This window comes from Monodon monoceros, unplaced genomic scaffold (assembly GCF_005190385.1).
Source record: "Monodon monoceros isolate NGI ecotype Baffin Bay Population unplaced genomic scaffold, NGI_Narwhal_1 Super_Scaffold_15, whole genome shotgun sequence".
NCBI lineage: Eukaryota > Metazoa > Chordata > Mammalia > Artiodactyla > Monodontidae > Monodon > Monodon monoceros.
Genome location: NW_021703771.1, coordinates 80,858,615 through 80,873,449, shown reverse-complemented (window position 1 = coordinate 80,873,449; position 14,835 = coordinate 80,858,615). Strand labels below are relative to the sequence as shown.

The window sequence follows — 14,835 nt, the reverse complement described above, 5'->3', positions numbered from 1 at the left end:
GGATGCTCAAGAGGGAGGGTGGGAGGGATGCTCAAGAGGGAGGGTGGAAGGGATCCTCAAGAGGGAGGGGATATGGGGATAAAATATATACATATAGCTGATTCACTCTGTTGCACAGCAGAAACTAACAACATAGTAAAGCATTTATACTCCGATAAAGACGTGAAAAAAATTATATACCTCTTAGGCTAGTTTTAGATTCACAGAAAGGCTGCAAAGATATTACAGGGTTCCCATATACTCTGCACCCAGTTTCTCCTTTGTTAACATCTTACACTACTATTGTTATTAGGTTTTTTTTTTAAACTCTCTTATAAAAAAGTTGATCATTCTTTGTAATGTTGCCACAAAGGATTGAAAGAAATATAATCAACCACTGGACCACCACGGAAGTCCCAAAGAAATACAATTTTTCAATGCATTCTTACAACTGCCCTGTGAAAGAAAAATCTGGCAGCAGAAGTAATAGGTTTGTGCTGAAGTCCGATACTGGCCTCAGGCAGTATCTCAGGCATCTTGTCGAAAGGACAGAGGAAGGGTAAGACCAGTTGCTAAGCCTTTCCTTTTACAGAATTAACATTGTTATAGTAAGGTCAAATCTATCATCCTCATGATAATTCACCACTACACAATGCAGGTATGAAGGTATTTACACCTTAATAAAGATACCCCTACATTATTTAACTTCATGTCACAGAATAATTTGTATCTCAAAATTAGCTTCTTTTATAAATTTACATAAAATTCACTTAACCCTGTTGAAAAAGATTAATGACAGAAATACTCTCGTTAACTTTATTATGCTTACTGAAAAGACTTGTGCTATTTCCTAATATTCAAATTTAACAAAGAGAAGCTAATTTAAAGTTATTCCTAGGTATCCTTTCTAGCAGCAAAGTCATAAATGTTCCCTTACATCTTAAACTTTCTTTTTAGTTTATTTTACCTGCCCATACTTACTACAAACTCCAAACAATTAAATAAGTAGCCAGTAAATAAGTCACAGAGATATAATGTACAACACAGTGACTATAGGTAATAATACTGTATTACGTAGATTTGAAAGCTGCTGAAAGAGTCAAAATCTTCATCACAAGAAAAAAAGTTTTGTAACTACGTATGGTGACAGGTGGTAACTAGATTTATGTGGTGATCCTTTTGCAATGTATACAAACATCAAATCCCTATGTTGTACACCTGAAAATAACATGTCAATTATACACAATAAAAATAACTTAATCAAAGAATTTACAGTGTAAAACTGAGTTTTAAAAGCTACTTGACTTCTTAATGAATATCTGAGATTCCTCAAAAGGAGATGATTTTCAATACCATTTTTTATATTACATACAATTCCAATTCAAATATTCTAATCATACTGTCACTAAACCCTGATTTTCAGATTAGGTACACTGAGTTGAAGAAATCAGTACATTTTAAGGAAAAAAATTATATATTGATCATATCATAAATTAACTGTCTTAATTCTTCCCTCTTTGATAATCTTATCATTGGATGTAAGACAAAAACCTGAGCATATATCATTAGTTTCTGAGCTGATGGAGTTGATCAAGTCTCTATGACCAACCAATACCTATGAAGACATGACCATATTTCTACGATTTAAAAATCGGTATTTTTTCTCTGAATTGGCCCCTGCCTACTTTAGTCCCCTTATCACCCAGTTTATAATCTCTGTTGCAAGTTACAGACAGCTGCTTAGTGACTGATTATCCTAATGTGACTCTAGAGTGAATCCAAGCATTTGGAAACAAACGCTCACCATGTTCACCTCCAGGGGCCTGACTACTTATATTTTAAAATGGCTTTAATGGGCATTCACTCCACTAGACTGCAACCTCTTGGAATCCACAACTCAAGTTTAACATTTCCTTTGAACTTCCCATTTGTCCAATGCTAAATAGTAGGTAAATATCAATAACGTACTAATAACGTAATAAATTGGTACAAGAAAATTTGAGCCATTTGAACTTTTAACATACTTAAATAGTATATAAATGTGTACCTATATGTCAGTCTTCTGGTTAAATCCTTCTAAAGGCTTCCCATCTCAAAACTGTGCATGTGGTACATATACACAATGGAATATTACTCAGCCATAAAAAAGAATGAAATAATGCCATATGCAGCATGCGGGCTTCTTAGTTGTGGCATGTGGGATCTAGTTCCCCCGACCAGGGACCGAACCCTGGCCCCCTGCATAGGGAGCCCGGAGTCCTACCCACTGTACCATTAGGGGAGTCTCCTGTTTTTGTCTTTAAGCCCCACTGCAGAATTCTTGGTGACCTCCAATTTTCAGAATTCTAAACAGCAAATTATTTACATTTTTAACACTGGCTTATGTTCTCTCTCCTTTTAAAAAGCTTGACGCTGGGTAGATTCTAATTACACACTGCTTAAAGAATACCTACATTTTCTTTATAAAAATAGATGTTTAAATTTGTAACGTAAGTCAGGGATAAATACAAGTTTTGTATATGTTTGCGTTTCACATGTTGACTCTCAATCACAAGTCACTCCACATGTTATGGAATATGTGACTTGGGAAATCAAAGCATAAGCATTTAGTAAGAAATTCCTCCCTTATCTTGAGCAGATGAAAAGTCAATCTTTGCTTGAGATTCCATGATATGCCACAACAGTTAAATGGACAGTGTGGCAAAAGGCAAATTAGAAACAGGCTTAAAATTTGAAAGCACCAACATTCAACTATTTAATCAAAATAGAACCTGGTTCTCAATTCTGACTCTCCCACTGCACATGTGCTGTGAAATTTATTACTCCCCAAGGCAATTTTTTTTTAGCACAACTGACAAGCACAATACCATCTAAAGTTAATTCTACATTCATAAAGACAATGGATATTCCAGGTTCTTAGAACAAGCTATTCTCATATCAGAAAAACAGAATGACTGAAATATCATTTGGAGTTGAACCCTGAGTCTTGAAGGGAAAAAATGAATATATACCCAGTGCTATGAATCACTTATTTAATAACCACAACTTCTAAAGTCGAAGTTAGTTTCCATTTTCCAGATGATGAAAAGGGTTATGAATCATTAGGTGATTAGCTCAGATTAAAACAGCTACTTATTAAAAAATGGGGGGGTAGAGAATGCTAGAGAATTAGCATTAGCTAGAGAATGCTAGAATGCTAGAATTCTCTAGCATTAGCTAGAGAATGCAGAAAAGCAAACTAGAAAAAAAGCAAAAATTGACCAATTTGGCTACCTTTTAGCAAGTTTAGGAGGATTGGCTAAAACATGGTTTTATGTTTTATGTAAAGTTTTGTTATCCATGTGGATAATTCAGAGGTAATATAGCTCTTTAGACTGTCAGAACCACCATCTACTCCTGATGCCTTTACACTGAGAAACACCTTATGATGGAGAGTTCGGTTTTCGTAGGCTAGGTGCCTAGCATCCCAGATCCCAGTACTTCTCTGGCTCTTAGCATTATGATCCCAAGTTATGCAACTCAGTTCTCCCTTAACAGAGAAGCAAGTACCAGCCAACACAACTTCAGTAAGAAATCACGTACCTTGCTGAAACTAATCACAACTAAATGTAAGAAACTAATAATCTGACACTGTATTAGCCTAGGCACTATAGTAGAAGTGTACTTGTTAGGAATTGGAAGACCAACTTTTCTTGACTATGTTATCAGTCATGTGATCTTGAGCAAGTCACTTTCTCTAGATTGCAGTCTCCAAATCAGCAAAAAGAGGATACCAGTTTTGCCTGCCCCACAAAGTGCTACAAATGTCAGTGTTTTAAGTGCCATAAAGATACTATACAAACAAAAGATATTCCAAATAAAATACTAACATTGACATAAAAGAGAATTTTAATGTGTATTTAGGAAAGATTAAAGTAAATTCCACCAACTACATTTTCAAGAGTTGAGAATGTTTATTTATAGCACTGAATCTAGCCTGATACACCGCCTTAATATCTAATGGGATACACTGTTATAGGAATATTGAAAAGTTTTGCTCTAGTAAGCTTAGTAATAGAAAATACTTAGATGCAGAAAAATGGAAGGTAATAAAAACAAGAATAAAACCAAATACTATCTATATCTTGCTTTGCAAAAGCAAAGCAACAGAAAATTTTTAAGAGCAAGAAAAATATTTTTTTTCAAGAGCAAGATAATGTACAATTGAATGAAAATGATCAACACCTCTAAACAAAGAATATTTTCAAGGGAATTCCATAATTACACCTATACATACATACAAGAGTGTACGGACTCTGAAAGCTGTAACGTACTGTACAAATACAATTATTACAACTCTCATCTCCATGCCACAAGGCTGCTACGGATTTTCTGTATTATACCAACCCATTTCTGACAAATACTCAAAATTCAATCAGGAAAGCTATATATTATGAAGTTCTATAAATTAGATGAGCTAAGTAAAAAACAGCAGTGCCTGGGATACACTTTTATCAGTACTTTTGTCCTTTGGGAGTTAGAAATTTAGGTAGTTTGCCTAAGTTCCGCCACTGAGAAGTGAAAATACTGATCTCTTAGCTATACCTATCTGCTTAAGATAACGTAAAATCTGAACGCACTCTAGGAATACAGCCACCAAAACCCTTGAAATTGAACCTCCTCTTTATCACAAGCCCCAATTTCTTTCCCAATTTCTAATGGACCGCAATTTCTTTCCCCAACTTGCCTAATTAGATGCTACTAAATGGCATGTGTACATATATAACATTTAGGCATCTTGAAAAGATTTTCACGGTAGCTTTATACGGGGTTTTAGATGTCTACAGCATGTTTATCTGTCATAGAAATCTTAATGGTCAAAGTTTTTAAATAAAAAACCCGGTCGATAATCACTTTGTTGTACACCTGAAACTAACAACATTGTAAATCGACTATACTTCAAAAACAAAACAAAACAAAAACCCGGTAGGGCTTGTGGTGACAGGCGCGTGACTTCCACGTATCTTCCTCAGCAATGGAATTAACTAAATTCTGAGAAGGAAAACTACATGGACAACTCAGGACTGTAACATGATCATGAAAGTATTTCTTTATCTTTTTAAATCTCGGGCAAAAGAATCGTTTCTTGCTTTATAAACACGGTTATTAAGGATTTTAACACAGTCCTCTAGGATCAAATATCCAACTGACTTCATCAAAACAAACTTGGACTTTTCCACTATGTGCTCCCTACTGACTAGTGAAATATGGTTTAAAAAATTAATAACAGCCTTACAGGGATCCGACGTGGGACTCTAAAATTTCACGAAAACCTCTAATTCAATAAATAATTTTTCTCTTTTTAATTCAGAACGCATGCCATCATTTAAAAATGGAAGTCTACAAGACAACGCAGCTGCAATATTAAGCTACTGCGCGACGTGCGATTTGATCAACGAACGCTGCTTTCCTTCCCCTGCTGAACTCGTTCGTGCCGCCAGTCCTCGCGCTCCGGCCGAGGTGGGAGCCGGCGACACCGGGGCGGGGACTGGACGCGCACCGAGAAGGCGGCCTCCGATTGTCGCCCGCCCCGCGGGAGCGCCCACCTAGCCCCCGGGACCCTGAGGACGGAGGTAAAATGGCCTCGGGGTGGCGGAAGTGTCCCTGCAGGCGGAAAAGCGGCGCGGCTAACGGGAGGCCGGCGGGCCCGGGAACGCCGAGTCGCCCCCTGTGCTCCGTCCGCCCCTTCCCGGGCCAGGCGGCCGCGCCTCAGCCCTGGGGACCCCGAGATCCTCGCCGCCGCTCCGGCGAGCGGCCCGCACCTACCTCTCCTGACGGAGGCCGCGCCGGCGCCGCCCAGTCACATAGGCTGACCCCGTGCTACCCGCTCGCTGCCCAGGCCGCCCGACCCCGCTGCCGCCAGCCCCCGCGCTCCTCCTCCCGCCACAGCCCCGGCTCTCCCCTTTATTTGCAGGTCTCGCTGCCACAAAATGGCGCTGAGGGAGGAAGCGAGGTCCCGTCGCCCCACCCCCTTCCCGCTCCTCCCGCCGCCCCGCCCCGCGACGCCGCCGGCGCCCGCCCGCTTCTCCGCCCCGCCATGTTAGCGCCCGGCCCACTCACCGACCAGTTGTCTCACGGACGCGGCCACAGCTTTCCGCCCGCCGGGCCCAGCCGCGGGGAGGAAAGGCGAAAGGAGGGCGCCCGCTGAGGGCCTCGAGTCGCTACAGGCGGAGCTGCGCCTGGTGGCACGCCCCGCGGCCGCTGAAGCGCTGCGAGCTCGGCGGGGGCGGGGAGGGAAGCGGGCCTCAAGGAGTGGTGAGCCGCGAGGTCGCAGGTCAGCCGCGGGGCATCACGGGAAGGGCGGCAGGGGTCGCGATTGGCGGCGCCGGGTGGACACGCTCCCCGGGCGGACAAGCTCGCCGGGCCACCTGCGGCTGCGGCGCTGCCTCTGGCGGAGGAATCTGGGCGAAGGCGGCGTGTGATTGGCCGTCCTTTGGTACAGCATCCATCTGTGATGCTTCCGCGCGCTGTCGGCAAGGTGCAACCTAAGGAGCGACACCGTGGGCGAGGAGTCCGAGCAATTGAGGCTTCGTGAGCCGTTGCTGTTTGAAGTTTTGAGAATTTGGAAACCGATGCTCTTTCTTCCGTCAGGAAGTGCTGCCTCCTGGACGCTTGGTTCGTCCCCGCCTTGAAATCTCGAGGCGAAACCGGGGAGCTATTGTCTAGTACGTGGAGGTTTTACCTATGTCAGCAGCTCTAGGGGCACCTTGCTAACGCAGAAGCGAGGGGAAGGCGAACCTTGTGAGGTTTTAATGGAGCCGATAATATAAGTTTTTTAATTCGAATATACGCCCTTACGCAAGGCTGTGTGTCATCCGGACCGTCGCATAAGACCGATGGTGTTACCTGGTAGACGTGAAACAAGTCTCATACTTCCTACAGGGGTCAGGTAATCTTTTGATTGGGCTGCCCTTATCCAATTTTACCCAAACCGTTTATCCCCAAAGGAGGTGTTCTGGAATGAGGTGATTTATGGGGATGAGATTAAACTATACTCCAGGTGGTCAAAGACCAAAATCCGAAGAGAAAAATGGGCAAGGACATGAACAGACATTTCACACAAAAGACCAGCAATGGTCCGAAACGTAAAAGTCTGTTCGTCCTCACTTATAATGGAAATGCACATTGAAATTACACGGCAGTGGAGAAACAGTGCTCGTAAATTTCCTGGTGGGAATGGGAAAATGATTCAAGCCCTGTGGAGTACCAAAATTATTATATGCACTTATTCTTACGTCTTGCAATTTCACTTCTAACCCTAACCTTATTCTGAAAATACACCTTCACTTATAGAAGCAACATGTAGGCAGGGTTACTTGTTGTAGTGTCATAGCAAAAGTTATGAAATAACTCAAATGTCCATTAATAGGGAACTGGTTAGACACCGTACATCCATAACATGAAATACAATGCAACCCCCCCCAAAAAAAGAATGAGGATGCTGTTTATGTGTTGCTTTTAAATGCGTCCCAGGCTATGTGGAAAATTGGAAGCATATCCTAGAAACAATAAAAATGGTTACCTATAGAGAGTGGTGGGGAAAGGTGGAGGCGAAAGAAATAAAAGCAAGACTTCTCTGACTTTGAACTTTTGAAGTTTTAATAGCCAAAAAGTACATTGAAAAGGAAACAAACCCAAAGTTGATAGCAAATTAAAATAAACTTAACTGTAAGTCACATTGGTAATGCAATTATCTTGTTACACAGAGAAAGGAATTAATTCCCCAGGGCTTTTGGACATAGTACTCTAAGAGAATTATCTGTGGTGAGATACATTCTAAGGTTGAGAAAGAACTGCAAAGGAATCTTCAGCTTCGCTCAGTGGTTTATAATTAATGGTAATTTTGTTGCTGTGGTTTGAAAGTATGTATATTGTAGGATAATACAAATATTTTCTTTCTTTTTTTTTTTTTGCGGTGCGCGGGCCTCTCCCGTTGCGGAGCACAGGCTCCGGACGCGCAGGCTCAGCGGCCATGGCTCACGGGCCCAGCCGCTCCGTGGCATGTGGGATCTTCCCGGACCGGGGCACGAACCCGTATCCCCTGCATCGGCAGGCAGACTCTCAACGACTGCGCCACCAGGGAAGCCCCAATATTTTCATTTTTAATGTACAAGGCTTTAAGTGTAAGAGAAAATGAGGTACAAATATAAGATCAAGGAAGTTCAGAAAAAACCTGTAATACATTTAAATTGGATATATCAATTTGAGCGTATGATTTAAAAAGTAAATTTACTGCTTCTGTGCACCGAAAGGGCCTAGAAGCACTAGGGTGATGACCAAGTGTCCCAGTTTCCCCGGGACTGAGGGGATTTCCCCAGATGCTGCACTTTGTGTTAAAACTGAAAGTGTCCCAGGCAAACAAGATGGTTGGTCGCCTTACAGTAGTAATAAGCACATTTGCCATGCCTTGGTTTCTAAATTCCATTTCCACTAAATAGAACCAGAGCTCCTTGGAGAATTGGCTGATTCCTGTTCTTGAGCAGGGAACGTGCAAGATGAATCAGACATTTTGTTGTGCCTGAATGTAAAGGTAGTGCTTAGGTTAATAAAGATAGGTCAACAGGACTTAGGAGAATAGGCAAAACTAATCTATAGGGATAGAAGTCAAATCTGGGCTTGGCTAGGAGTGGAAAACAGCAGGAATCGGTTGGAAAGGAACACGGGGGAACTTTTTGGGGTGACGAAAATATTGTAAATCATGATTAGAATGGTGGTTACCCAGTATATACATTCGTCAGTATTCATCAAACCGTACCACTAATGAGTGCGTTTAATGTAAATTATACCTCAGGTTTGTTATACCTCATATAACTTTTACCCTCATGTGTATGTAAATGAACCTCAGTAACGCGTGAAGACTAACCCAATGAGAAAAGCAAAGACTATGTCTTCAGAGCTTGCTATAGGAAGAGAGTCAACCATGATCACTTGCATTTTGGCAGAGACTCAAAGGCAAGCAGAGGAGTGGGAAGGCTTCACAGTGGAAAAAAGAAGGGCTTCAGCTGTGCCCTGTTGGAGGCTGTTGGCACAGAGGAGCTGGAGGTGGCTAACAAGAAGCAAGGCATTCTACGCGGTTGGATAGGGCTGCATATTCGGCTTTCTCTCGTTGGTTCCAAGTTGGAAGTGGGGACAAAAATTAGAGAAGCAGTCAGATTTTAATCAAGTCCTGGCCATTTTGAGCTGATTGTTATACTCATTGTTTATCTTCCTGGATTGTTACTTGTGATAGCAATCTGACTTCCTCCAAGTGTGACTTACAGCAGGCTGGCTTCCGGGGCTGGTTATGGAAGCTGAGGGGATTGGTTTCCTGGGCACGCTGCTGCAGGTTGTGGGTCAGAATTCTTGTTCCTTTTGTGGTCTGGCCATGTCCTTCTGTATATTCAGTCTTCAGAAGTAAATTTTTATTTTTACTTTTTTATTTATTTTGGCCATGCCCCGTGGCATGTGGGATCTTAGCTCCCCAACCAGGGATCGAACCCTCGCCCCCTGCAGTGGAAGCGCGGAGCCTTCACCACTGGACCCCCAGGGAAGTCCCCAGAAGTAAATTTTTAAAAGACACAGGAACCAGCTTGAAGGGTCTCCCACAGGCCAAATTTAAGGCAAATTTTAGCATCAAAAAGAAAATGACTACAATTGACTATAAATACTGAATAGATAAAAATCTGTGACTCTCCAGTTACACTTGATGAGAGACGAAGGGGGACTGTTCCATCACTGGAAATGGCTATCACATCAGCTTCTTACTCTGAAAATTAGTTATTAAAAGGAAAAATATCGTTTGCTCTGCCTTCCTTAAAAAAGGAAAATTGTGGTTCACTCTGGGTGGTTGAGGAAAAACTCTTCTTTACAATAGGGTGCTAGCGGGCTTCCCTGGTGGCGCAGTGGTTGAGAGTCCGCCTGCCGATGCAGGGGACGCGGGTTCGTGCCCCGGTCCGGGAAGATCCCACATGCCACGGACCGGCTGGGCCCGTGAGCCATGGTCGCTGAGCCTGCGCGTCCGGAGCCTGTGCCCCGCAACGGGAGAGGCCGCAACAGTGAGAGGCCCGCGTAACGCAGAAACAAACAAACAAAAAAACAATAGGGTGCTAGCGAATAAATGATATAATTAGAAGGTAATTATTATGCAAGTCCTAAAGAAAGAATTGATTCAGGCAAGGATTATTAATGGACTTTAAAACCTTTATGTGGGACTTCCCTGGGGGCACAGTGGTTAAGAATCCGCCTGTCAGTGCAGGGGACACGGGTTCCAGCCCTGGTCCGGGAAGATCCCACATGCCGCGGGGCAGCTAAGCCCATGCACCACAACTACTGAGCCTGCGCTCTAGAGCCCGTGAGCCACAACTACTGAGCCTGCGTGCCACAGCTACTGAGCCCGCGTTCTAGAACTCGTGCTCCACAACAGGAGAAGCCACCGCAATGGGAAGCCCGCGCACCGCAACGAAGAGTAGCCCCGGCTCGCCGCAACTAGAGAAAGCCCGTGCGCAGCAACAAAGACCCAACGCAGCCAAAAATAAAAATAAATAAGATAAATAAATTTACTAAAAAAGAAAAAGCTAATGGTGTTTAGTCTTCTTTGTCTTTGCAGACCACAAAGAACTCCACAGGTACTCTAAAAAATTATATATGATTAGATTTCTATCATAATTTTTACTAGTACTATTTTTTATATATTTAAAAAAATTTTATGTGTTTATTTACTATTTAATCAATTTATTTATTTTTGAATGCGTTGGGTCTTCGTTGCTGTGTGTGGGCTTTCTCTAGTTGCAGTGAGCGGGGGTTACTCTTCGATACAGTGCACAGGCTTCTCATTGCGGTGCTTTTTGCTGCGGAGCACGGGCTCTAGGTGTGCGGGCATCAGTAGTTGCAGCACGTGGGCTCAGTAGTTGTGGTGCACGGGCTTAGTTGTACCGTGGCACGTGGGACCAGGGATTGAACCCGTGTCCCCTGCATTGGCAGGTGGATTCTTAACCACTGTGCCACCAGGGAAGTCCCACTAGTACTATTTTTAAAATGCTGTTTCATTGTACCTATCTCTTTGAATATAAGGCTGAACACTTTTCCAGGCTTTGCTTCCTTGTATTGTTTTGAATCGATATATTTGTCATACGGGCATCCCTGATGGCGCAGTGGTTGAGAGTCCGCCTGCCAATGCAGGGGACACGGGTTCGTGTCCCGGTCCGGGAAGATCCCACATGCCACGGAGCGGCTGGGCCCGTGAGCCATGGCCGCTGAGCCTGCGCGTCCGGAGCCTGTGCTCCGCAACGGGAGAGGCCACAACAGTGAGAGGCCCGCGTACCGCAAAAAAAAAAAAAAATTGCCATATACCCAAGAGATATTCACTAGATACCTGCCATTATTGTATTAAGTACAGTCTTCAAAGAGATTTTATCTCCCAAATAGTAGCTATATATTTGGATTTCAATCATTCTGAATCCTTGGTGGTAGCAGGGAGCAGAGATACTAGAGGTGTAGGGAACTCAGACTCACCTGTTCTTGGAAACAGGCTTGTCCAATTACTAGGAAGTCCTTTCACTAGTAAAAATAAAGGTGACCCTTGGAGATAACTTCCGTGTCTTGATCTCCATTCATTGTAAATAACAGCGCTTTCTGAAAAGGAATCAGTGTGCCAGCATTGACTAAGCAACACCATCCCCCTTCCAACCTCCACCAGGGTACCATGGCACAACTGCTGGGAGCCATGTGCTTCTTGCTCTTGGTCCCCTCATTGTGTTTGAGTCATCAGCCCATGAGATGAATTATGGATGCTATGAGCCAGTGTTTCTTGGTAGGAATGCTCTTGGTATTTTGAGTAAGACAAATCTTTTTGTGTGTGTAAAAGCGTACTGTACATCTTAGGACATTTAACATCCCTAGACTAACTCACTAAATGCCAGTAGCCCCTTTCTTTTTGTGTGACAACCAAAAGTGCCCCCTCTATATTTCCAGTACCTCTGGAGGGGCAGGATGCCCCTGCTGAGAACCCTAGTCAATTGTGGGCATTGTGGTCTTTACCAAATAGTGGCGCCCGGTCTTCTTGCAGGCAGAATTGGCCAGTTGACCAGTTCTGGCCAGGACCAGCGGATACCTCCTGGGGCTTCTGAGAAAGAGTTTCCTCGATGACAAGAGACATGTGCATGAGGAGAAAGTGCTTTTTCCCCCCTCCCTTCTTGTCTCTTAACTGGCTGGGAGGGGCTGTGATCCTTGCATCTGTAGAAACCAACTTATGACCATGACGTACCAGGTGGGAAAACAGAAGCCAGCCAGCTAAGAATGCAGAGTAGAGGGTGGAAAGTCCCTGGGTCCTAGATGACATTGGTAAGCTTCCAAACTAACCCAGGGACTGCCAGCTGTTGGGCTTTTTATGAAGTAAAATAGAAATGTTCTTATATTTGAAACCACTGTCCATAGGATTCCTGTTACCCATTGCCAAACACATCGTGACTTACACAGAGAAAAAGCATATTTACATGATAAACAAGTTAAAGAAAACGGAAAATTACCAACAAAGCTAGGTTTTTCTAAGGAATATATATATATATGTATAAAATAAAGGAATTTACCTGCAGAGAGTTGACTGTTCAAAGTCTTAAGATATGAATGAATTGTGTTTCCTTTACTGAACCCACGCATCAAAATAATTGTCCTTCCTGCAGCATTTTGCTTTATTGTTGCTTTGACATTACTTTATGACTACAGCCCTCATTGTTCAGCAGTGCGATAAAGCAGACATTTCAATTCCATCATTCACTTCCAGAAAATCAGACTTTACAAGACACAGACTTGGGCACATTAAAAATATAAGGAGCTTGGAGAACCTTATATTCAGAACTTTTCAAAATACTATTCTGTTTGCTCTGATGCTCACAAACTGTGTTTAACCTATGGGAGCAACAGGTAAATTCTGTTGGGTCGAACACTCAGTGAAACCTCTTCTAATTTTTAAAAAGGAAAGCTGTATGTTCCCCACAAATTAAAGACCTACTAGCTCAGGAGACGGTCCATCTGGAAACCATATGCCCGATTCCCCAAGACAAACTGCAGATCTGTGCTTCTGCCAGAGAAGTGCACTGGACTCTGGGCAGTTGTTCTAATACTGACCGTGCTGACCACCTGCTACAGATGTCTGTTAAGAACAATTGCAGACTTATTTTCATTGCTCTTTCCTGCCTTTATTAACCTCCTAACTATTTTCCTCTGTCCCACTCATCTGTGTCTGGTGCTGCCAGCCAAGTCCAGGCCTTCATCTTTTCTCCTAGTTGGTTCCCTGCCGCCCATCAAAACCATCTTGCACACAGGAAGCAAGCCCTTTTCTAATGTAACTGAGCAAGGGCTCATGTGGCCGCAGTGCAGAAAGCCCGACTCATAGTGGGTGTTTGCAGCAAAGTAAGGGCTTATTTGCAGGGTATCAGGCAAGAGAGTGGGAGACAAGCCTCAGGTCCACTCTGTCTTGGACTTTGAGTTAGGGATGTTTTAAAGGGGAAGAACAAAGAAACTGGGATTAATCATCGTTTTGTGACATTTCTGACGAGACGTGATGGGGCGCATTCAGGGTGGTATGGCCGTGGATTTGTGACATTTCCTAATCGTGGTTTTAGGAGCCAGGATGTCTGCGGTTTACCATTCCCTGGCCAGGTGGTCCGTGGCTCCGGGGTCTGTGAGCTCAACTTGCCCCAGAGAAACAACCCGAGTCTGTACGTTAATGATAAGATCTTCTACAACTTTAGTATGTTAATGATAAGATCTTCTACAACTTTAGTACATTAGACGTTATCGATACAGCAATCTCAGGCATCTGACTCTGGTTGGTTAGTGTTCAGTTAGCACAAGATGGAGATTGGAGGAGACAAGAAAGGAATTGAGGTCAGAGGAGACAAGCAAGGCAATAAAGTTTGGGATAGAGAGATTAATCATGAACTCAGCAGGGGAACTCAGTTTTAGGGAGACTCGGTTTCACTAATACAATTCCGGGAGAGTTCCACCTCTGGAGAAACGGAGTAGACAGCCTTTTCCATGTCACTCTGTCTAAGCACAACTTAAGATCCCAGACATTACATGTGAAACAACCACAAGCAAGCACGTTGGCTGGGGACCTCAGGACCCTGGGCTTTGTTTTTGCTTCATAAACCCCAGAAGCAGGCAATCTGGAAAAACCAACAGGTGCTGACAAAACATGCTGCCGCAACAAAAGCCTGCCGCCTGTAACCAAAGGACCAGGGAAGGGGCAGCCCAGCAAGACAGCCTCTAGACAGCAACCACTGTCTCCATCATTTACTCCTGCAAAGGCTCTTGATCTCAACCCCAGTGAGCCTGGATGGGATTAATTGGAGAAGACACCAGGGCTGGATTGCCCCACAACCTTGACACTGGAATCAGAGTCATTTGGTACAACTTTTCAACAAATTGCAAAAGAGAAAGTGCTTTATAGTACTCTGGGAAAGAGCACCACCTAGTGATGAACCAAAAGCAAAAAATGTAAACGTAAATACTGTGCTTCCAAGCCCTCGGTCAAAGCCAAGTCAATGTGGGTTGTTAAATCATAACCCAATCCCAACCTGGGGAGGCAGGCGGGGGTGTGCAGTCAGGAGAAGAGACTGATGAAGCCCAGATGGAATGTGCTAGAATGTTGCAGTTCAAAGCTGGGCTCATCCCTCTTGGGATGGGAAAAGTCTGTATGAGATGTGTCACCCAGTGTGGGGCTCAGAAATCCAAGGTGTGGCTGGGTTTCTGGAGAGGAAAAAAAATACGGGGGAAGGTATAGGCAGAAAGAGAGGTGGGAAACTATGGCCAACATTTTGCTGGATGTTTCCATACGTT

General features: G+C 43.6%; 1 protein-coding gene across 3 annotated transcripts in view; it reads right to left on the bottom strand.

Annotated features, from left to right (window-relative positions):
* The window catches only part of WTAP (WT1 associated protein), a 28,434-nt gene extending 20,507 nt beyond the window's left edge, over positions 1-7,927 (bottom strand). The window contains exon 1 of one of the 3 annotated variants that reach the window (XR_003793691.1): positions 5,785-5,966. The gene's annotated coding sequence lies outside the window, so the exon portion shown is untranslated. Of the gene's footprint in view, positions 1-5,784; positions 5,967-6,078 lie in introns of those variants that run through there. The other 2 variants (XM_029223678.1, XM_029223677.1) reach the window with 2 other exon arrangements.
* Between the last annotated feature and the right edge of the window lie 6,908 nt (positions 7,928-14,835).